Here is a 25431-nt window from a genome sequence, read left to right as displayed (position 1 = left end):
TTTTTTGTCCGGCCTGAGGACGCAAGTGATTGGTTGGACACTTTACCGGCTCGCCGTGCTGGCCAGGACTATACTGGTGGCGCCGAGGGGGGCCTAACGGACCAGGAATGTCTATGACGTCCGTGTCCGGAACACTATTCCTAATGAACAGCTGAGGCTACCTGTCTTCTTTGATCATTCCCCTTGTATCCTGGGGGGTAGCGGGGATGGCGGGATCCTTTCCTCCTCTGGGGCTTCTTTGTGTAGATTAGTTGTTTGTTTGTATTTGTTAGGGCGACAGGCACACTGCAAATTGGGGTGGCTTCTGAGTCTGTGCAGGGGTGCAGGGTGGGGGGGGAGTTGTGTTGGGAATATTGAGGGGAGGGAGGGAAATGTGTTGGGGTTGTTCGTTTTTTCTTTTTCAAGGCAAAGAAGTTTCACTATTACTGACATTGGTGTGGTGCTCGTTTTGAGATGGGAGTTCATAGTGGATTCGGATGGGGGTAGGGGGTTGAAGGCACTGTGCTGGAATGTGAATGGGTTGGGTGATCGGATAAAGAGGGGGGTAGTTGCACAGCTTTTGCGGCGCCTCTCGCCTGACGTTGTTTTGCTACAAGAGACGCACTTGAGTGGGAATACTTGCCACGCCCTTAATAGACGGGGTTTCCGTCTTGTTGCCCATTCTGGATTTACATCTAGTTCTAGAGGGGTGGGCATATTGCTTAGGACTTCCCTCCCCTTTGAGGTTGATGATGTGGTCCTCGATGCCAGGGGTCGATATGTTGCACTTGTCGGGCGGTGGGAGGGGAAAACGGTCTCGTTGGTGTCGGTGTATGTTCCTCCTGGCCTGCAATCCACGACATTTGCTGACTTGGGGCGGGTGGTTTTGGGTCTCCCTGAGGGTGTTTTGATATTGGGTGGTGACTTTAACTCCGTCGTTTCTGGCAGAGCGGATCGCTATCCGCCCAGAGACCTTCCTGCTGCGCAATCCTGGTTGGGTGACTTTCTGGAGACATTTGGGCTTGTAGACTGTTGGAGGCTAATGCATCCTGAGCAGACTCAGTTTACCTTCCACTCGGGAGCACATGGTAGTCTTTCTAGACTGGATTATATCCTGATACCGGCTGCCCTGTCCCCTTCGATTGGAGAGATTAGACACCCGGCTTGGGGTATATCAGACCATTCCCCTGTCTGGTTTTATTTTCATCTTAACACAGGGGCTGCAGGAAGGGTGGCCCCGATTAACCCCTGGTATCTTCTTAACCCCAAAACCCGTACTGAATTGATTAAATCATTTGATCTGTATTTTGCTGAAAACGTGGGTTCTGTGTCTTCACCTGTTTCGTTGTGGGAAGCTTTCAAAACTGTGACAGGGGCCAGGCATTGTCTTTGATTGGGTGTGCCAAGAAATGTAAGAATGAGGCAATTGTTCATCTCGAGACGGAAATTACGGACTTAGAGACTGCCTTGGAGCGAGATGTGACTCGAGAAGCATTGCATGTTTCCACCTTAAACAATTGGAATATAAAACTTTGGTTACTGATGCGGCCAGGATGATGAGCAGGGAACAGCAGGGACGGTTATATGATGTAGGCGATAAAGCAGGAAAATTGATTGCCTGGCTGGATAGAAAGGAGAGTGCAAGTCGTGTGGTTCCTGTGATTGAGAAATTGGATGGTGTACGCGTGACGGACCCTGTTGGAATTGTTGGATGCTTTGCTGACTATTTCCGAGAGGTATATACCTCATTGTCCGACAGGCCCGAGGAGGACTCTCAATTGTTGCTTAAAGATATAGCACTGCCGTGTTTGTCAGAATCAGATCGGGATTGTTTGGATGCCGCACCCTCGGTGGATGAGGTGGCTCTCGCGTTGCGCTCCGTTCGTTCCGGCAAGGCTCCGGGTCCCAATGGCCTTCCTATAGAATTATATATATTACGCCCTGATATCCTGGCTCCCTATCTCCGAGATATGTTTTTGGCTGCGCGAGAAAATGGCTCCCTCCCTAGGGATCAGCGTCTTGCGACCATTGTGGTGGTCCACAAGGAAGGAAAGCCTAGGGATCGCTGCTCGTCTTATAGGCCTATTTCGCTCTTAAATGTGGAGCCTAAGATTCTCGCCAAGCTACTCGCTAATCGTCTGATTACGGTGATCAGTGACCTGATCCATCCGGATCAGTCGGGTTTTATCCCTCATCGTAACAAGTCATTAAATTTGCAACGTTTGCATGGTGTTCTCGCGAGGGCCCGACGTTGCGCGAACCGGCCATCTTGGCGTCCTTGGACGCCACGATGGCCTTTGACACTATTGAATGTTCGTATCTTTGGGCCGCGCTCGCCAAGTTCGGATTTGGCGCCGGCTTTATTGGTTGGGTCAAACTCCTGTATGAAACGCCACTGGCGCAGGTGGTGGTTAATGGTCGGGTCTCCATGCCTTTTGCTCTCGGGAGGGGCACGCGGCAGGGCTGTCCATTGTCTCCGCTTCTTTTTGCTCTTGCGTTGGAGCCTCTCGCCGCTTGGCTGCGGTGGGAGCCTTCAATGAGGGGCATACGTTGGACCCCGGAATTCGAAGATCGTATCTCCTTGTATGCGGATGATATTTTGTTATACCTCACATCTCCCCAAAAATCGCTTAACGTATTGTTCGACGTGCTTCGGGAGGAACTCGGGCCTTGTTAACAATTGGTCAAAATCCTATATCTACGTGCTCGCGGGTGATGTCCCTCGTTTACCGCGGGGCTGTCCCATCCAGTTGTCACAGTCCGGTTGTAAATACTTGGGTGTGTTTATTACGCTGGATCCGACGGTTCACTACGAACGAAATGTACTCCCCCCACTCCAAAGGCTGCGCTCGGATGTAGTGCGCTGGCGTAAATTACCGTTGTCTCCCTTGGGGCGTGCGGCCCTTTTTAAAATGATGTCCTTACCGAGATTTCTATATTTGCACTTCAGAATAGTTTTGATGTGATCCCGTCGACATATTTTCGAGAGGTAGAATCGTTGCAGAGGCAGTTGATATGGGGCGGACGTTCGCGCATCGCTCTTCCAAAATTAACACTCCCCTGGTATGATGGCGGCATTGCGCTCCCGGATATTCATAGGTATTATTGGGCTTCCCAACTTGCTGCCATCAACCATGGGATGTACGGCCCGGCACTGAATCCGGCTTTTGAAATGGATAGGTTGCTGCTCCCGTGGGGTGACTACTACAGGGCGCTTTACTCGGGGTCCTCCCGTCCACAACTCTCGGGACCTACCGCTATAGCCGTGCGGGTATGGCATAGCGCGACTGCGGCTATGAGCTGGAGCGAGAGACTAACCGGCGCAACTCCGCTTTACGCCTCCGCGAAATTGGGTTGTCTATGGAAGACTAAGGGATTTGACAAATGGGACACGATCGGTATCAGTAAAGTGCGTGATCTCTGGGTTAAAGGAGGGGAGTAGACTTTTTCGGATCGACAAGCGGAATATAAGCTGAGTGACAGGGAAATTTTTCGTTATGTTCAAGTACGCCATGCTTTGACTTCTGTGTTCCCTGTGGGTAGGGATATTCCGGAGTCCTCCCCCCTTGAAGATCGTATATTAGATGGTCACGTGCCGGATAGTACTATCTCATTGTTTTATAAAAAGATGATTAATGACCGATCGGGTCTGCTTGATCGCCTTCGTGCAGCCTGGATTGCTGATGGTATTGAACTGGATGATGAGGACTGGCAATCCGCGATCTCCTCTCCCAGGGAGGTTGCGATTCCGGCCCGCCTCCGTCTTGTCCAACTCAAGATCCTCCACAGAATCTATGTTACCGGCCCCAGTCTGATCCATATGGGCTATTCTACGGATGGCTTGTGTAGGCGTGGCTGTGGTCTCCCAGGAACCTATCTACATATAATCTGGGAATGCCCTGAGGTGGTGCTTTTTTAGAACCGTATACATGATGTGATGAGTGAAGTCACGGGTGTTGTGATGATCCCAGAAGCCCGGCAATGTTTGTTGAATGTATGGGGTCCGAATGATTATGGTGTGTCGCAGCTTCGGTGGGTGACTCTTCCTAATATGGTAGCCAAACGTGATATTGCACAATTGTGGGGGTCCCCGAGGCCGCCTACAGTGACTGCTTGTAAAGAGAGTGTGGATTGGTGCATGTTCAGAGAGAAGACAGTGTATATCGCGAGAGGTAGACCCGGAAAATGGGGAAGGATTTGGAACCAGTGGAACTCGTATTGGGGAGATATCTGTACGCCCCCACTGGCAGAAATTCCTAGTCCTTCTCAGTCACCCTGACCTGCATTCCTTCTAGCTGTGTTACATTGAGCTGTTTATATGCACTTTCGCCTTTGCCCCCCCCCCCCTTGTCGGTCTTCCAAGTATTTTTCTCCTATTGACATGTGTCTCCCGTCCTCCTCGAGCACAGGCCTAATGGATGTACTATTGTCATATTGCCTTGACTGTTTGTTGATGTGTTTTTTCTGTTTTATATATTAAAAAGTTACAACAACAAAAAAAATACTGGCCACCAGTGGGGACGAAGGGGCCGAAGTGATCGAGAGAAAATAGAATCAAGTGGCCATCGCTAGGGCAGCTATTATGGATATTATAACCGCCAAATCTGTAAAAAAAGCCACGGCAAACAAAGAGATGGTTTATGAGGTGAATGAACTAGTCGGCCACCAATTAGCAGTTCGTGTGCGCCAACAAGTGTCTGTCAATATGATACATGAGATAATAGACCCAGAAAAAGGCTTAGTTACCGACCCAGAGTCACTTACGGAAGCATGTTTTCGATTTTGTAGCTCTCTCTATAGTGACGAGGGGGGAGATAATGCTAAAGAAATTGAGGAGTATCTAGAAATTGTTAACTCATCTAGGTTCTGTGAACTAGATCAAGCAATGCTGGAAGAAAACCCCAATGTAGATGAGATAGTAACAATAATCAAAAACCTACCAAAGGGTAAAGCAACCGGGTTGGACAGCTTACCTTCAGAATTTTTTTTAACCTTTCTAGACGAACTGAAAGATATACTACTGAAGCTATTTAGATACTTCTTTAAAGGGGGACACCCACCTAATTCTTGGTCTCGGGCAAAAATAATAATATTCCCCCCTCCCCCCACCCCCCAAAAAAAACACCAGAGCAATTAGGGTCTTATAGACCAATTACTCTTATAAACACAGACTCAAAAATATATTCCAAATTGCTTGCAAACCGAATAGCCCCTATCATCCACAAGGTCATTGCTAATTATCAACACAGCTTTGTGCCAGGAAGATCAACAGTTAACCATGTCCATTGAGTGATCACGTTATTTGATCAGTCAAGGATTGCAGGAGACCCTATAGCTTTGGTGTTCTTAGATGTCGAGAAAGCCTTTGACAGGGTCTCCTGGCAGTTCTTGTGGTCTGCCATGACCCGTGTTGGTATCCCTAGAGGTTATACTCAAGCCATACAACAGCTATATGTTAACCCGGGGCTACGCTACATGTCAACGGTAGCCTTACTAAGGAATTTAGTATAACTAGAGGAACTAGGCAGGGCTGCCCATGTTCTCCTCTGCTTTTTTCTCTCTATCTTGACCCGTTTATCCAGAGGCTAGAAAAAAACAGAGCGATAGAACCAATTATATCACGAGATCACGCTACTAAAACACTTGCCTACGCAGACGATATTGCTATTGTTACCACTAATCCAGAAACAACTATGATCGCTATTACGAGGGAGGCAATAGAATTTGGTAAAATCTCAGGATATGCACTCAACCAGGGAAAAACGTAAATTGTGATTAATGAAAAAACTGAATTTAAAGACCCTCGGGTAGTGAACAACGAAACATATTTGGGGATCTCGATCACTTCCAAATTAGAAGACCTGGTGGAAATTCATGTAAACCCGATATTGAAGACTATGCAAAAAGATCTGCACAAGCTAGATAACTTACATCTGTCTCTGATAGGTAGAGTTAACGCCCCGAAGATGGTCTTCTTCCCAAAACTTCTCTACTTATTCAGAGCCATTTGCTTGGAATTTTCCCGATCACTGTCTAAAATCTATGGAACCTACTTTCTAGATTCATATGGGCTTACACGCAACCCCGACGCGCTTTAAGCTCCTCACTCTACCTACAGAACGGGGTGGACTCGCCCTTCCAAACTTGAGAGCCTACTACTGGGCCGGTGTATTACTCAATAGTCAGGAATTGTTGCAAATTGGCAGGGATGAGGAGAGACCCCGCGAAGGCCAGCCATCTATATATGAAGGAATGATAGGAGATCGAAGTACACGGTATGTTTGGCGTAATTTGTATGATAGTTATCACAAAAGAGTCAAATTTAAGACTTTACTAAATGGATACAAGATCTTAAAAATATTTAGGAAAATGATGGGCATTGGGCGTGTTTCTTATTATTCACTCTTTAAAGACAACCATGATCTGCCTGAAATATTTAGAGACAACTGCATGAAGAAATGGGAAACAGCTGGAATAACACATTTTGGGAGCCTGGGTTCCTCAACGGGGCCTCTTTCATTTGAAGAACTTAGAGGGAAATTTCTAATTGACAGGCGGGACTTCTTTAAATACTTGCAAATTTGAGACTACATCAACAGAAGAAACGTGGGAGGGATTATCGCCCAAAAATTTGAACTATTTGAAAAATTATCCTCCACGAAGATAAACTATATTGGGGAAATATATGCCCTTCTAAATACGATTTTCCCCGATGATCTAGGAAAAACTGCCCAAAATTGCCATGGTAAAATCGGTATATCCCCTGAAGAGTTTATCAGACCCTATGAAAAGCCACATTCATGCCTTATGTCTACCAAATTGCAGGCGCAATTTTACAAAACATGCTTCATGTTATATTACACTCCAGATAAAATTGCTAAGTGGGGATCGGGCAAAGGGACTTGCTGCCCTAGATGTCAAATCTTCAATGCAGATTGTGTACATATATTTGCCACCTGTGATGGCATAATTCATTTGAAACAAGAGATTGAGAGATTTGTTTCCATCAGTCTAAGTGAAGAAATGATCCTTTTAGGGGCCACGGATCCTAGTCTCCATGGGCTAGAAGCTGAATTCTTGTTTATTGCCATGGCCATCCTAAGGATCTGTATTACATCAGCATGGTTAGATGAGCTGGCACCGTCATTCCAACAATGGCTTACGAGGCTATTGGCCACCTATAGACTTGAAATTGCTATTTATAATGGGAAGGGCAGAAGAAAACGTAAACAAGGGTTGAAAATATGGGCCCCACTATTAGAATGGTGCCAAGCCCAAAGTAACAATGTATGAAATTCAAGAATTAATTCTATGTGACACTTGGCGTTTTGTAAAGTAGAAACTGCTGAAATATTGACTAAATGGATGAATTATGTTATTTTATAATTTGATTCTGTATGACATTTCTTTTATTTGTATCTGCCTGACCAAGGGGAGGGGGGAGGGGGAATATGCATTTATTTATGTATGGTGACAAAACCAAATAAATATATTTTAAAAATAAAAATTAAAAAAAAACAGATTGAATCACACAGGCCGCAGGACAACAGGCTACCTCATGAGTCAAAGGACCCAGCCCTGAGAACAGCCTCAGCAAAATCCCCAGGAGGAGAACCACCCAAAACTACCAAGTAGTGCTCATGAACATGTGCGGGGGGCCCAGGTCGTAGCTCGACGAATATCCTCAGTAGAGCCTCCCTTAAATGAGGCCCAAGACACAGACGCCCTGGGTGGAACAACCCTGAACCCGAAAAGGAAGGTCAGACCCGTGAGACTCGTAGGCAAGCAAAATAGCCTGCTTAATCCAACGACTCAACGTGGAAACTGAAGGTTTGTGACCAGACTGGACTTGTCTAAATGTCACAAATAATTTGTCACAACAGCAGTGAAACCCATTGGGAACCACAAACATTAGCGAGTAATCTTTTCAAACCATGAGGGTATATTGACAGATTAGTCAAGTTACAAAATAATTCCATAAATCATTAGCCATCAATCTTAAAATTCAGAAAATAATATAAATGGGCATCTGTGAGTATGAATCATTTGAGCAGTTCTAAATGCAAAACAGAAACAGTTACAGTTCCATAAGGGAAATTCCTAAATGCTATACTAATGTAGAGTATACAGGACATAAGGAGATTCTAAGCCAAAGCTGTCAGTTGGTAAAGCTTTAAAGTTGAACCAAACACAATTAATACAATATTTCGCTTCACCGAAACCTTCATTCCACCAACTCCCCACTCAAGGGAACGAATCAAAAGAGTGTTTATGGGCCAAGTAAACTCCTCATTCCTATTGTCGAACAAAGGAACACTCAAATCCATGGTCATGACTGTATCTTCTGTCTGGATAGGGGGGCATGGTATAGGAGGCTTTTTGTCATCCCCAAGCATGGTGTAAATCACAACAAGCTTCAATCAATGCTATTTACTTTGGAATTCACTAAGGACAAACAAGGAAGCACTCTTCTAACTAGAATATGTTACCTTGCTCTAGAAACCAGAAAAGCAAGAAACATTTCCTTTACCATGGAGAGTCTTTTGAACCCTAATTTCACTCGAGATAACTTAAGAAATTACATTTGTTATATGTAAATATACTGTGAAACTAATGATTATACTTGGTTACATAAAATGCAGCGTCCTTATAAATGTTAAGCTACTCATTAGCACACAGATTAACATAGTTAATCTATATTATAATGTAAATGTGCTGCTCCAAGTGCATGATTTTTATTTTTATGTAGGTACTGGAGGAGTATTGTATCAATGTGTATAAATGAGAACCCTGAAAGTCATCTCTTTTCTTCCTGCTACAGGTGAATGGCATTCTCACCGCACTACCAGCGTACTATCAAACCAACAAAATCCTGGTTTTCAGCAGCGGGGGACGTGCAACCATTAAGACGGATTTTGATATCAAAATTACATTTGACTGGAACAACTATGTTTCAGTCACTCTGCCCAGCACGTATGCCAATGCGGTCGGTGGCCTGTGTGGAAATTACAACCAAGTTAGCAGTGATGACCTGACCATGATGAACGGGGGCACAGCTGCCAGTGTTGTTGACTTTGCTAACAGCTGGATGATCAGAGAAGTACCTGGGTGTACACCACAATGCACTGGGAATTGCCCATTGTGCACTGAGGCTCAGAAGCAAGTCTACGCGAGTGAAGCATATTGTGGAATTATCAACAAAGCTAATGGGCCATTCAGTAGCTGCTATATAACCATTAGCCCGGAACCCTTCTTCATCAACTGTCTCTTTGACGCCTGTGTGTACAAAGGCCACTTCACAGTTTCTTGCAGCGCCATTGCTGCATATGTGACAGCATGTCAAGACGCTGGCATTCAGATACAAGAATGGAGAACACCTTCATTGTGCAGTAAGTTTCACCTGAACTTCTCATGTTTCAATTAAGAGTACTTCCATCTCCTACACGATCGGTCCACAATTTAAGCCTGACCTAGTGTTGTGATGAGAAAAAAACCCTTCCTTGGTTGACCATTACCAAAAAAGCCTATTTTTAACTTATGCTCAACCATTATAACTGAGCTGTCTTTCTTTTCATAAGAAAATTACCTTTCCAAAAATATTGTTTACAGATAAATTAAATCGAGTGTACAACTAGTAGTATCCAAGGGATATCATCCCTGTGCTCCATGTATTTGCCATGTTTTGGTGCCTCTGGTGTTCCTACAAACTCCTAATTTTTTTATGTTACACTTTATAAGTTGTCCTACCCAATGACCACTAAAATGCAAGCAAACATCAAAAAAGGGACAAACAGTTCCACAGCACCCCTCAGATTGCATTTAGCTGCAAGCTCGACCCACTAAATGGCTGCCACAAAGGCCTCTCCAGGAACCATCAAACTGGATTTTACAATTTTAGATAGATTGATTCAGCTACCAGGTGTAGGCCTGTTGCCGTTCACTTCCATTGGTACGTCAGGCTGCTGTGGCCATTTTAAAGATCATTGCTGATTTAGGTGAGTGGTAGTAGAATTCTGTATGCACGGTTGTTGGAAGCTAGGTGTAGTGGTATGTGGGGCCTTTGTTTATGTAGGAGGTAGCCAATCAATTAGATTTACCTTGTCAAGTTTCTTTTGATTCAAGCAAATCATAGCGTCTTGAACATGAAGTCTTTGCAATCAGTGAATTTGCTTCAGAGGCTTCAGTAGACCACACTAAAATAGTTAAGGTATGTCAATACTGGGCCTCTCTTCTCAACTTGAAAGTAGCTTGCGAGAATGGAAGCTATTCCAGACCACGGAGAATTGCATATTGACACCCTTGAGCGTAGCTATCACGATCAATCTTTGATTAAATATGTGGCTCGTTGTTTTATTTAGTACTGCAAGTGCATTTCAGATGGAATATTAGTACAGATGTTTTACAATTATGGATGTAATTGAATCTGGCAATTGTCTATGATTACATAATTATGAAGCTGTAAACTAGATATGTTTTAAATTATGAACTCTACAATGTGATGCAATCCATTTGACCAACATAATAATACAAACATATGGACATATTTAATAAGAGGAGTTGTGTTGCTCTTGCACCACGAAATGTGGTGCTAGCATGGCACAAGTCCAAAACGCAATTTATGAAGCCGTGCAAGGCCACTTTCCGTGGCCCTGAGTAGCTTTGTAAATCTGGAGTAATGCAATGTAGCGCGAATCACTGTGTTGCGTTACTCTGCTCTGGGAAAGTGTTCCATGAGTTCTATGTGGGTGTTCCCACACAACTCCCATGGTTTTAAGCGCATTCCTAGATTTACCAATTGTGGTAGACATGGGAATACACCAAAAAGAGAAGCTTTCCCAGGGTAGGAGAAATATCGTTCTTGTTCCTCGTAACTTCCTCTTTTTATGTGTGCTACAGAACATTGTTTTTGTGCCGGAAGGTTCTCCTTTCTGCACAAAAAATCCAACATTCAATACAGGCATCCTTACACCACGATTCAAGCCTGCTCGCGTTGGTGCTAGGGAGCCAAAACTATGCCAGCGCAGGGACAAAGTCAGGAATCTGGTCAGGCTGTGCCTTAACGAACAGGGCTTCTGATTATCCTTGGAGGAGATGGGGCCCCTGCAGCCCAGGTGGCTCTGGGACCTAGTTAGGCCTCAGGCACAGGGCTGCAAGGGGGCCCCTGACTGGCCTCCGACCCTGGGCCCAAAAGCAATGTGACATGCAGGTGAAGCTGGGGGAGGACTCCCAGGGCCCGATGAACCCCCCAAGCCGGGACCTTGGCTATGGAGAAGGTTGTAAGATAGAGCTCAGGGTGGGAGAGCCCACCCAAGGGCCAGCGGGGTCCAAAGGCCTGGTCGGAGCTTTTGGCCCTGGATACCCAGGGAAGGCCTCTCCAGGACCCAATTCCGGCGCTTTGTACGTGGTGGGCCGTAGGATGGAGTCCAGAAAGGTGAGTACCCACACCTGGGCTACTGTCAAAGCTCCTTGACCAAGCCAAGCAGGGGTAGCATACCTGGGCCCACAAAACCCTGACCCGGGTGCCTTGGAATGCAGTGGACCCAAGGACGGAGCCCATGATGGAGGTGGGCCGGTCCTGAACCAGCTGGTCACTGGCTGAGAACCGCCAGACCCAAGGGGATCCAGAATTCCCTTCCCTAACAAGCCAAAGGAAGGCTACACGCCTTTCTCGTAATTGGTGTGCACTGAAGGAAAGAGGGGACAATCCGCACAAACACACCCAACCCCCAAAAGCCCTGCCTGGGCTTAAGGAATACAATGATCTCTTATTGGGACTTCCTGGGCACCTGGGATGGCAGCTTCATGTCCCTGCCTGCTCTCGGGAAGGCAGACTCTGTGGAAAGGCCTATCAAGGCAGTTCTTTGAGGCAGACATCGACCTGGGCCCCTGGGGGCCCCACCAGCCCGGGCCCTGGAGCACCCGACTGAGAACCGCTGGACAACAAGAGGATCTGGAGTAACCTGACCCTAATAATCCAGAGGAAGGCTACCACCCTTACTTGATTTCCATGCTCCCCGATGGAAAGAGGGAACCACCAGCACAAATGCACTCAACCTCCTAGAGCCCTGTCAGGGATTAAGCAAACAACTGAGCCCTCATCCGGACTTCCAGGGCAGCTCGGATGTCCACTTCGTGTCCCTGCCTGCTCTAAGGGAATGAAGGCTCAGAGGAAAGGCCCATCAGGCGGGGCTGGGAGGCAGGAGCAGATCCGGGTACCGGAGGGTGGGCCCAGGCCCTGGCTGCCCCAGCCCAGTATTGCTGGACCTTTAGGGGGTTTAAGGTACCCTCTCCCTACTAATCTGGAGAAAAATGTCCCATTTCCTTGTAACCCATGTGCACCGAATGAAAGAGGGGAAGGTGCAAACAGGCTCGGCCTCCTGAAGCCCTGGCTGGGTTCGGGAAGAAAATAAGCCCCCATCAGGACTTCCAGGGTAGCCCTGCTATCTGTTATCACTATTAGAAAACTTTGCGCATGACTAGATGAGTAAGCAGTTTGATGCAACTAGATGGCAGGCTCGAAGAATGGAAGTCTGGTCATGATGTGCCTCAGCTTAATGGTTTCCACTTGTTCCTGGAGCGACGTTGCGGGCCGGGTCCTCGGAGTTCCAGCTGGGCCTATGGCACGGGGCTATGAGGGGGCCTCTGACGGTGCTCCTTGGCCCGGCTGAGCAGGGGAGGTCTCTCCGGGCTCACAGGACCCTGTCCGGGCCATGTGGGCCTTGGTCAGAGCTTCTGAACCCATCGAAGACGTCCCGGCCCTGGGCATGGAGGCAGGCCGGAGGACAGAGCCCAGGGTGGGAGGACCTGTCCTGGGTCCCAGCAGGGCCTCTGGGGCCCGGTTGAAGCTCCTGTACCTGATGTAGAAAGGGAGGCCTTCCCGGGCCCGTGGTAGCCCTTCTCAGCTTCCTGGCTATGCGGTAGGCCAAAGGATGGACCCCGGTAGGTGGAGCCCCCACCCTGGGGTCGACCTGGCCCACAGTCAGAGCTTCTGAACCCAGCCAGGCAGGGGAAGCCTCCCCTGGCCCGATGGACCCCCGTCCATAGCCCTTGCAAGTGCCGCAGGCTGGAGGGCAGAGCCCAAGGCAGAGGCCTCCACACCAGGTCCCGGTGGGTCCGGGGCCCAGTCAGAGCTCCTGGGCCCAGCTGCAGGGGGGCCTGTGCCAGGGGCTAGGCCATGCAGTGGGCCAAAAGACGGAGCCCAGGAAGCGGGCCCCTGCTCCTGGGCTCACTGAACCAGGTCAAGGAAGGGAAACCTCCCCAGGACCGATGGACCCCCTGTCCTGGGTATTTGGCAGTGTGGCAGGCCAGAGGACAGAGCCCAAGGCAGGGGTTTTCTCCCTGGGGAATGGTGGGTCCCCGGGCCCATCAGAGGCTGGGCCCATTCATGCCGTGGAGGCCTCCTGGGGCACATGGGGGCCCATCCCGGAGGCTTGGCCATGCAGTTGGCTGGACAACAGAGTCCAAGATAGGAGCAAGCCCCCTGGTGGGCCCCAGTCTGAGTTCCTGGACCTGGCTGCACATGGGAGGTCTTTCCAGGCCTGCAGGACCCCATCCTGACACACGCGGCAGGCTTGAGCATGGTGACCAGGATAGGGGGGCCCCCCACCATACGGCCCGCTGGGACCCTGGTTGTGGGCCATCTGGTTGCTGGCTGAGAACGTCCAGACCACAAGTCGTTCCTGGGTACTCTGTCACTAGTAATCCAGAAGAAGTCTACCCTCCTTTCTTGTAATTCGTGCACACCGAGTGACAAAGGGGACTGAAGGCTGGGTACACAAATGAGCCCTAATGGGACTTCCATGGAAACCCAGCCATCTGGTTGCCACGAAAGTGGAAAGCATGGTGTGCAACCAAATGGCCAGGCTCAGGGGACCCTGCGGTTTGGGTTCTCAGAGCCCCAGCTGGGCCTCAAGCAAGGGGCTATGAGCAGGCACCTTTTCACACATGCGAAGCGGGGAGGCCTTCCTAGGTTTGATGGAACACCGTCCTGGGTCCATGGCGGTGTGGCAGGCTGGAGCCTTGGGTCCCTTGGGCCCGGTTGGGGCTCCTGGACCCTGCGAAGCAGGTGAACGCTCTTTGAGCCTGGAAAAATGATAATATCGATTGTTCTACCATTTTTGTTCCCCTAGATTTTGAACCCTAGCTCAGCCAGCACGCAGGGAAACCTAGCCAACCTAAGGCTGTCTTGCTTGCCTCTCACCATGGTTTATTACCCAGAAAGCCTTGCAAACCTCAAACTTTGACTATACAAAACACATTTTTCTCACATTTCTGTGATGGAAGGTTCATGAATCCGCAGGGAGACACAAATTTCCTTCCACCCGTCATTCCCCCAGGACTCCTGATACAAATTTCAAAGGAAGCTCTCCCCCTGCTCCTGAGGCTGAAGAAACAAGCATTTGCAATGCAATAGGTCTCACTTATGTGAGTGTTTGAGCTATTATCATTGTAAATTATGGCTTTTTGATTATGTGTTTTGAAAACCTGCAAGTGGTGCGTAAACACACACTTTGTACTTGTGATCCAGCTGATTATTGATGATCTCGAGCGTGGCCAGCAAGCTGCTGGGAATATAGTCTCTGAGGCTAGGAGCATTAGTGCCACTGCGGTGGGTGATTCGGAGGGTGTTGATAATGGCCCTGTTTGTTAGGTTCCTGAACAACTATCTGAGTTTATACCTTTAACGGCGGAGGACTTCAGCAGATTGGCACAGGGTATCTCCTCTGGCTCACCCCTGGACCCAGTACCACACAAGATCTGGAAGGAGTATGAGGAAGAATTGTTCCCTAATCTTCGCCTGATCTGTAATCAGTTGCTAGCAAGTGGTGTGGCCCCCCCACAGTGGAAGCAAGACTTAGTGTCCCCTTTATTGAAGAAGCCATCTCTTGATCCTGAATGTTCAAAAAATTACAGGCCTATTTCTTTGCTGCCGTTCCCAGCTAAAATTGTGGAACGTGCTGTTAGTATCACTCTTTCTATGCACCTGGAAAAACACAATCTGCTGGAGGAGGTTCAGTTTGGATTTCGGCCGGCTCATGGGACCGAGACGGCTTTGGTGACCGTTATGGATGAGCTTCAGAGGCGGGCAGACAGGGGACAGGCAGCAGCATTGATCCTGCTCGACCTGTCTGCCGCCTTTGATACGGTCAATCTTGAAATCCTGCTAAGAAGACTGAGTGAGGCCGGGCTGAAAGGAAATGCCTTACGATGGTTTCAATCTTTTTTGCAGGATAGACAGCAGGTGGTGTCCCTCCCCCCTTCCAATCTGCCTTCTCCAACGTGTTGCATGGTGTACCCCACGGATCGGCAATCAGCCCTATTTTATTTAACATTTATTAAAACCTTTGATTGCGGTCATCAAGGCACATAATATCGTTATTATAAATTATGCAGATGACACACAGCTGATCCTCTCCTTTGAGGGAGAGGACTCGACATCAGTGGAGGTGTTTTACAATTGTTTACGGGACACGACACGCTGGCTGCAGGATACTTCTCTACAATTTAATGCAGGAAAGACAGAGGTGATCTTCTGTGCCGCGAACAGGATCCCTCATCTCCTTCCCTGCAATTTTTGGCCCCCTGGAACTTCGAGCGCAGTTCGGCCGGTAAAAAATTTCAGTAATCTGTGCATTTTATTTGACAACAAGCTTACTTTGTAAGCTCAGGTTACAAAAACAACACTCTCTTGTTTTGCGATCATTAGGTCCTTTTGCAAAATCTTCCCGTTATTACCTTCTCAGGCGTGTGCCCAAGTGGCAAGGTGTACGATTCTAGGCTTGTCTACTGTAATGCACTTTTGCTTGATTCCCCAAACTTCCTGATGGACAGACTACAAATGATCCAGTCAGCAGCTGCCAAGTTAGTCTTAGGGCTGCCTAGAAGATCCTCCACATCTGCAGCTTTGGCAGACCTTCACTGGCTCCCTTTGAGACAGAGAGTGCAATTTAAATCTCTCTGCCTTGTCTTTAAAGCCCTTCATGGGATAGGGCCTGTGCTTATGCGAAAAAAAATTGATTGGTACACCCCTACAAGATTGCTTCACTCTTCATCAGCGAGACTGGTGAAGGTACCAAGATTTAGGAAAGTCAGGGGGTAGATCTTTTGGGGTGGCAGCAGCAAAATTGTGGAACAGACTCCCTTGGGAGATCAGGCAAATTAGGGAGCTCTTTCCCTTCAGGAAAAGTGTAAAAACATGGCTGTTTCCCAAGACCTAGATGCCTGACCATGTTTCTGAGTCAACCCCGCCTTTGAGTCGCTTGGTGCCAGGATGCCTGCCAGGTGATAGTGTGCTCTACAAGTTGAATAAATAATAAAATAAATAAGTCCTTGCTTACGTGAAGCAAGGCTGGCAGTAAAAGAGGCGCAGTTACTGCCAACCTTGCTTCTAGTAAGCAACAAATTGCCAATGTTTCGAAGTCTATTAATGCCCAATCTAATGTCTGTGATGTCTGTTCCACTAAACAATCTACTTATGGAAGAACCTATCAATAATAATTTCATGTATCATTGTTAGACGGTCATAAGATTGATTGGTGCCACTAGGGAGAAGAGAACACCTAAAGAATGGAAAACACAAACGATACTGCTCTTACCTGCACAGAATCAAAGCAGGCAATAACTCGACCTGTCCACAAGGAAACTCCGTGACAAAAGGGCAAACCTGCTTTCGGGATAGTATCGAGAACAAGTGCCTCTCTGAAATTTTTGACAAACCTCCAGTGTCAGATATTTTGTATAATGGACCAGGGAGATGTTAACAGCCATATTATAAAAAGCATTTATAAAGCAGGCAATCACACCCTTTCATAGGCTAGTGTTACTGCTTTTAAAGAGGGGTTCCAACATGAATTCAAGTTAAAATTAAGGGAAACAACTAAAGTGTTGCTTTGGTAAAAGTTCAATGGGTAAGCACTTAGGTTTTTATATAATAAAGATGTCTTTATTAAAACAACTAGCAGCCCGCCCCGGCCTTGCCCGGGGCAGAAAGTAGCTGGGGGCTGCATCGCAGCCCTCACGCAGACGCTCCTCCCGGCGCTCATGTTCTCCGCTTTCCTGTGTATTCACCCCATTGCTGTAGGAGCTCATTGGAAGCATCTTGTTGAATTGGTATTAGCATGATTCTTAATCCCCTTGGGATACGACGTACTTCCAAATATTTGTTTAGGGTAATTAATTCCCAGGATTTATTTATTTATTTCCTGCTTAATTTCTCCCATTGTCACTTTGCTTTTCATGTCCGTTGTTATTGATGTGTTTTGTTTATCTGGATCACTTGTTGTTGCAGCTTGTTTGTTACCCTTTTCAAACATTGTTGTCAAAAGCTCTTTCCTTTTTGCATCCCGTTTGTCCATGTTCGCCTATATTTGTTTAATGTTCCTTTCTTGCTTTTGTCTGTTACTGCTGTGCACGCAATTACTTAATGACAATCTGTGTTATGATTTTCAAATGCGATTGAAAGTTCGTGTTTTAATTAGCACTTTGACGCCTTTTATAAATGCTGGTTTACTTTTAAACTCACGATTGCATGTTTTATATTGCGCAGCCTGCCTAAAAGAAACACATATCTTTCACTATGAACCGACTGGTGATTTGGGAAGGTTTGCTTCGAGTTTTCAGTCTTTATTGTTTAAATGCAGGCACATACACACAGGCTTACCTCGAGGAGTTTTACATCGGGTGACGTGTTGTTCTGCTTCATTTACAATTCCTCAGTAATGAATCATTCCAGTCAGCGAGCACCACCGCCCGGACTTTTAAAGTTACTTCTCATTTGGTTCAGGATGCCGGATTTGCATGGCGCTCATTTAGGTGCGGGGCTTCAAGGCAGAACCACTGCCGTTTTTGTATTTCATCTCGCACTCCGCTCCGCAGCTCCTCCCGGCGCTCATGTCCTCCGCTCTTCCTGTTGCTGGTGAACGCCGCTCCTCCCCTCACGCAGACGTCCGGCCGGAGCTACTTGCAAGGCACTACTTTATTTTTATTTCTAAATATTTTAAACAACGTTTATTTTTATTTTTATGTAGCCTATGTCCTTCTGCTCCCCCTGAGGTTTTCTAAGATGTCTTGGGTGTTTCGATTGGTGGTGTAGTTTTCGAGTTTACCTGGCTCAAAGGTGCAAGTTCTCTCTTTATAATAGTAGTATGGATAACTAAACATAGAGCCAATCGCAAAAATATAAATCGTATCACTGCAAAGCAAGTTAGAGACCCGCTCCTAAAAGTGAACTTCAGATCGAAGAGTTGTTTGCATGCCACTGCAGAAGAAGTTACTGGAATATTAGCTGGCAGGCTTTTAAAATGGTTCTTTGCTCTCCAGATAATGGTTTTGATTATCCTTAGCAGAGCTTCAGTTTTTGCAATGGACAGGAGCCCTCAGGGAACTGATAGTGCAGCAACTGCAGTCAGCCATTGTAGAGAAAAGGCCTTCCCCTTTCAAAGCTGCGCCTGCTAAGGGAAGCAGCCAGTTACAATATTCATTGCATCAGAGCGCTGGGCGGCCATCTAATAAAAGTGCTTGTATCGCAATCAGCCACCTTGCAGTCAATGCTGTCTGTGCCAGATGAACAGAAAATGCTACTTATTAGCCTAACAGGACTGGCCGGTATACACCCGTTACAACGCATCTTTTACTCCGCACTACCATTACAACGCGACTTTTATTCCGCATACCATTACAACGCATTGCGCTGGGGGCGCTCTAGGATAGGGAATAAGTATAATTTACTATCCAACACCTTCCCTAGGGTCCACGGGGACTGGAGTTAGAATAGTAAATTATACTTACCACTATCCAGCACCCCAAAGCGCTATGCGTTGTAATGGTATGCGTTGTAAAAGTCGCGTTGTAACGGTATGCGGAGTAAAAGTATGCGGAGTAACATGGTACATCCGGACTGGCCTGGGGGTGTTATGTGTGTTTGTGCATTTTATAGATGGGACAGGCCACCTGAGCATCTTGCTGCAGGCTTGTAACAGTGATTTATGTCATGCTAACTGTGTATATCTTCCTAGTGCATGTATAGAACACAGGCTGAAAGGTATGACCCTAGCAGTGAACCCATAGCACTTGCCCACCAAATACGCGCCTCTGTCCCTTATTTAGTTTAGTTATTGGATCTGTGCAGCAACAATCCACATCTAAAACCAGATCGAGAATGAGCACAAAGTGGCTCAGGGTGCAGTGGACAGACATATGCTGAAAAGCGTCTAAGCATCTAGCGTGTTTAAAACGTGTTGGACATCTTACTGCTTAAACAAAGCATGGCGGGCTGCTGTGCACATAAACGTTAGGTGCATGGGCGCCATGGTAATGCAAAAGTAATGATGATGAAAGCACCTGTGCATTTTAAACGTATCCGAATGGCGGCCCAAGAACCAGGCACCATGGCGATTAAAAAAACAAAAACAAAAAAACAACGAAGTAGACCCTAATTGAAAAGACACAGCCCTAAAGCATTACTAAACTGTAGTTGGTCGGTGCTGCCTGCCATGAAACGGAAGTGATGCCTGGGATGTGCCAGCCAATAAGGAACCTGGAAAGGAGAACAACGTAGGAGAGACCCTATGGCAAGCAGCAGGCGGGATTACACTCTATATAAGGATTACACCAGGTCTTCCAGACAGCGCATGCGCGTTGCCTCGGCTTGAGCTAAAAAGCAGAACAACAGAGGGATTTTCCTGAACATGCGGAGAGGACATAATGGTTACATCCTCCACGCACGGCCACCGTGGGGGAGGATGTAACCGTTACATCCTTGGCACAGAAAGGGCTAGTATTTTCTTTGTGTGTTGATATGGTATTACTTGTTCCTAATCTATCTACAGAATATTACTACTTTTTCACAACTTACTTAGACCATGTCAATATTTCCTCAACTAAATTACATTATTCTTTCTATTTACGTTATTTCTTTTTATCAGTGTACTTAGAGCATCGTTTGTTCAATGCATTTACTACATATAAATTACTTTTCTCAATATACTTCAACGTTTTTACCGATGTACTCATAATTTAGGATTGTTTTCTTCAATGTGCTTATAATGTATTTTACTTATTCATACGAATACTTATGAATAAGTGCCTTATTCATTTTGTCAATGTAATTAAAACAAGTAATTACTTTACAAAAATGTTCTTACGTCATAATTTTACTTTTCATCGATGTGTTTTTCTTTATGGGCTGATTGTATTTTATTATCTATTGTCAATGTGCTTACGACATATTATTGCTTCTTATAGATGTACTCAATAGTACATATTGCTTTGTCTTTGTATTCACAAAATGTTAATACTTTTTTGCAATCATTTTACAAAATGCTTTTATTTTCTCTCAGCTCCTTCTTGCCCCGTGAATATGCACTACGAGTTATGTGGTAATGGATGCCCTGTCACCTGCTTTGGTCTTTCCGCTCCAGTAGGCTGCGATGCACCCTGTACAGAAGGATGCTTTTGCAACAATGGCTTCATCTTGAGTGGAGACAAATGTGTGCCAATCGCACAATGTGGGTGTGTGTACAATGAAAGGTACTACAAGAGGGGGCAAGAGTTCTATCCAAGCAGTTCATGCGAGGGGCGCTGCACGTGCGGCGACAATGGAGTTGTGACCTGCATTAATGTACTCTGTGGTGCCAATGAACAGTGCAAGGTGGTGAACGGCATCCAGGGATGTCAACCAATCAGCTTTGGAAAATGCGTTGCATCTGGAGATCCTCACCTCATTTCCTTTGATAGCCTGTCCTTTGACTTCCAAGGCACCTGCACATACATACTGAGCAAACTAACCGAAGAAGACTCAAGACTGCGGGCATTCTCAGTTGTAGTAGAAAATGAAAGCTTTGGTAGCGGCAATGTGGCTGTTACCAGGATGGTGGCCGTGTATGTATATGGATATACTATCGTTATGGAAAGAGGTATACAGTGGAAAGTGAAGGTGAGTCTAAACAGCATCAAAGTAAGCTTATAAGGCACCTATCCATGTTTTAGTTCGCATGTGATGTTAAAGAGATGTACCAATAATATGCACATTAGTCTTAACCCTAACCTAAAAGTGAAAGTGAAGCTCAAACCGCTAGTGCGCATCCCCTATGAACAAAAGATAGACTTAATGCCAGCCTCATTTACATTGGTTAAGCCAGATCTTTAGGAGGTGATTCGTTTAGAAGATGACAACTACGAATAGTAAGGTCAAAGTTGGATGTTAGACCTGGCATCCTGGGCATGGTTTCTCCAGACTTTATTCAGGGTACAAATCCAACAATGAAAGAAGCCATCAGGCCTGGTGTTCATAGTTGTATTTATGAGCACAATGCTTAAATATTCTAACTGCAAGAGTTTCATGTATTCAACTATAATAACAGAGTGAGTATTATGTTTTTATACACAGAAGAAAAAGTCACTTTCCCAAAAAAATGCCTTGAGCTTTGCCTGTTGTCACAATCCCTCTTCGACATACCATAGATTCAAAACATTAAGCATGCCACGAGGAGATGGATCCTCTAAAGTACACCTGTCACATGCAAGTGATGTCTCAGTTTATTTCATGCCACCTCCTCGTCACCAAAGAGTGGTCTAAAGATTGTAACATGGTCTTCAAGAACTACAATGCCATGTATATTGGAGCCCGACAGACACGTTGACTAATTTTGAGTTTATTAAGTGTAGAAGGGAGTTTTACTCCATGGCTGTAGACTTACAATCCCTGAATAGGTAGTGGTTGAAAGGTTGAGCCATTTTATAATCTTTGCCTGGGTAGCACTGGAATTTTTACCATTGTGGATGAATATACCATGGAGGAAACACTCTGATGCAGAAACATTGCAGTGAAGTCACCATAAATGTTGATTAATGCTGGCTGGCATTCTACATAGACATGTGAGCATCAGGAATGATCCCTTAGTAGGGACACACTTATGAACACCTCCCTTACATGCAGGGGGTTGCACCTTGTATTCTTAGGGACACCATCCATACCTTTTCCTGATGATTCAGCACAATGGAAGTTGTTCTTTGAGGCAAGTTCAGTATACACAGAGGTGGACAAATTACTCTAAACTGATTGGCTGTTCTGACACCATGTCCAGTGGAACCACTTCAAAATACTGGGGGGGGGGGCTCAATGTCCACCTCAAGTGTACCCTGGTCAGAAGCGGGTAAGCTGCTAAAAGTGCCGCGCACTACTATAAAACGCTTCAAAATGAGCTGCCAGAAGCTGTGTGGTGCACACTATGCATGATGTCAAGAACTCCACTTGTCAACATAGACTGTACACTGATGAGCCAAAAGTAAGAATTCAGGTCCAGTTTTCTAACCGTTCATCACTGTTTGTTTTCTTTATTGACAGGTCGACGGAGAAATGAACAATTTACCACTAACCCTTAATGACGGCACAATATGGATCAACCAGGAGGGGATACACATTGTTCTTCAGACTGATTTTGGTCTAACCGTACTTTACGACACTGTCTATTATGTGATGATCAGCGTCCCGAGCACTTACAAGGGGAAACTGGGAGGCCTGTGTGGCAACTTCAATGGAAATAACGGAGATGAGTTCCAGCTGCCAGATAAACAGATTACCACAGATGTGAATGTTTTCGGCGCCTCGTGGAAAGTAACGATTGTCGGAGCCATGTGCAGAGATGGCTGTGGGGGCTCGTGTCCAAGTTGTGGCCCAACCCAGCTAGCATCGTACAGCGCCTTGAGTTCCTGTGGGATGATCACCGACAAAAATGGACCTTTCAAAAACTGCCTCACTGAAGTGAACCCCACTGACTACTACAACCACTGCACGTACGACTTGTGTTCTGTGGGCTTAGTAGGAGCAGGAGACATGCTTTGTAAGAGCCTCCAGGCGTATGCAGCGGCATGCCAAGCTAAGGGGGTTACCATTGCACCATGGCGGACTGCCACATTCTGCCGTAAGTCATATCAGCGACTGAGTGAATGAAGCTGTAATTATCCATTATCTCCTCTGACAAAGTGTTATATGGTTTTAAAGCTTTGAAAATGTAGAACAGTAAAACAAAAAATGAGCCTAGTGCCATGAAAAGTTGTAAAGACAACCCGGAGGAATAATAAAAGTTGGCTTAAGCAAAGATAAATTGTTACAGGAGTAGCTTTGGCAGAGCCCAGGGCAGGTTCTGGAGACTGTCACCAAAATTTGCTCTTTCCGCATCAGGTAGATTGCTGCGCCTTGTGGAGAAGCCCAAAGTGGCAGAGTGAAATTTCTGGTGAAGTCATGTCCAAAACATTCTCATGGTATTAATAGTAGGAAATAAAAAGTGATATCGAAAACACATCCAACATGTCTCGACGTCAGTATATCATACTGGTATTAGAAGTCAAACGGAAAAGGGCAGAATGAGTCAAAATAAAAACAAGCGTTGGCAAAGTCAAAAGGTCTGGTGCTGGCCGCCAGCCATTTTACTTTAGGAATTCTTGATTTTTTCTGTTGTGGTTTTTGTTGTTGGGTAAGCTAGAGTCCCCCCATCAATTAAAAAAAAAGATAGTTTGAAGGTAAAAATATTTCTTGGTGTGCAAAAAGCTCACATTACTAATTACTGTAGTAGTCCCTGGCACTGAAGAAAACTACTTTGTTTGTGGATGTACTCTTTTTAACCCCTTCCACACTCATGACGAGCTGGGCTCGTCATGAGGTAGCCTCCTGCTACGCTGATGACGAGCCCAGCTCGTCATGTAACATGTGTTTTTGTTGTTTCCAGCACACAGCGGGAAAATGCATAGCATCGATGTGGTTAAAAAGACAGCATGCCGTAACTCACAGAGAAGTCAGCCAATGGCTGTAGGGGAATGACTCAAGCTCCAAGATGCATGATGGAGTTCAAGGAAGAAAAATGTAAAGAACACAGAAACAGACTAATGGATGAAGTGTGAAAATCTCTACAACTGATACACTCATAATTGTAGTAAAATCTAAAGGTCTTGAAAAACAACAAACCTAAAAAAGCCCATTGGTCTGTCTTTAGCTGCCATGCCGGCCTCTTTGCTCATGTTTTTTTTTCTAACGTTTTTGTAAATCTTTATTACAAATAGATGAAAAGCATTGAAAAGTTAGGAAAAAAATTGAGGTTTGCAAAGACAGATAGAGAGGATTGTATAGAGATGTAGCCATCTGGAGATTAATGGATAGCTAGATAGATAGATAAATAGATAGATAGATAGATAGATAGATAGATAGATAGATAGATAGATAGATAGATAGATAGATAGATAGATAGATAGATAGATAGATAGATAGTTTCAAGTTCAAGTTTATTTTTATTTGCTTTGGTACTCCACTGAGGACCACAAATATTATACAAATAAGATTCAATTACTACAACGTTTAAAACTTCTCATGTTAGTACAAAGATAAAAAAGGTTTTAAAAATTTATAAAATTTATAACATACTAGTTCATTCGGGGGAGATTTACATGTGATAATCAGTTCCTTTACGGTGGTAATACGGCATCTGACATATATGGGGTGCAGATGTTTTGCCCTTGCCGCTACTACTTTTGGATTGGGACAGGTGAACAGTAGATGCTCTAAGTCTTGCTCCCCGCCATTACATAGGCTGCATAGTGTGGTTTTGTTTAGATGCCATTTTGCTGTTATAGTTTGGACGGGTAAAATGCCCAGCCGAAGCAGGATGATTGATCTCCTAGCGCCATGCGTGAGATTAAAATCTATATATTTCTGCGTTTTCTTGAATGCCACTGTTTCCGTAATGTTTTTATTTAAAATTAATTTGGCGCAGTGCGAGGAGTCAAGTTCAAAGCTAAGTCTTGGGGTATAGCATTTCAAAAAAAGTTTCAATTGAGATGGTGTCCAAGTTAGCAGCAAATTGACATTAATATCCGCCACTTTAAAGGCAATAGACATGTTTTTGAAAAATACCTGTTTCGATGAGTCGGAGTCAAAGGTCTCTGCTTTAAGCAGGGAGCGAAGAGTCCCATCCTTCGCATGTAGCAGGTTGTATGCCCACCTAATCACGTTGGCGATACCTTTAGAGTAAGAGCTCGTGAGTGAAAGTTCAAGGCGGAGAGCTTGTACAGGGATAGATTGCGATACCTTTAACATTCTCCTTAGTATTTTTCCTTCCTTTAGGTCCAGGAATGACCACTGTTTAATTGGAATATATTCCAAGGCGTATGATAGAACTGAAGGTATCTTCACACTGTAGACTTTTAGCAGGGAGGAGAAGTGTCTATTTCCAGAGGCCACGTATAACCTTTGCAGAGCTCCTGCATGTACCTCGGATTTCCTGGACAGGTTTAAAACCTGTTGCTTGTTTTTTAGAGACTTAGTAAAGATCCTGCCCAGGTAGGTGTAGTCCTCAACCTCTTCAACTTTTTCGTCGCCCAGTCTCCAACAGTATTTGCTGCTTTTTTTCCTCCCTGAAAAAGAGACTATTTTTGTTTTGGTTAAATTAGGAATTACAATTTTTT

General features: G+C 45.6%; 1 pseudogene; it reads left to right on the top strand.

The window, feature by feature from the left end:
* The window catches only part of LOC144769647 (IgGFc-binding protein-like), a 1000379-nt pseudogene that overhangs the window by 837334 nt on the left and 137614 nt on the right, over positions 1 to 25431 (top strand).

Source organism: Lissotriton helveticus, chromosome 7 (assembly GCF_964261635.1).
Source record: "Lissotriton helveticus chromosome 7, aLisHel1.1, whole genome shotgun sequence".
NCBI lineage: Eukaryota > Metazoa > Chordata > Amphibia > Caudata > Salamandridae > Lissotriton > Lissotriton helveticus.
This window is presented reverse-complemented; position numbering and strand designations above follow the sequence as displayed.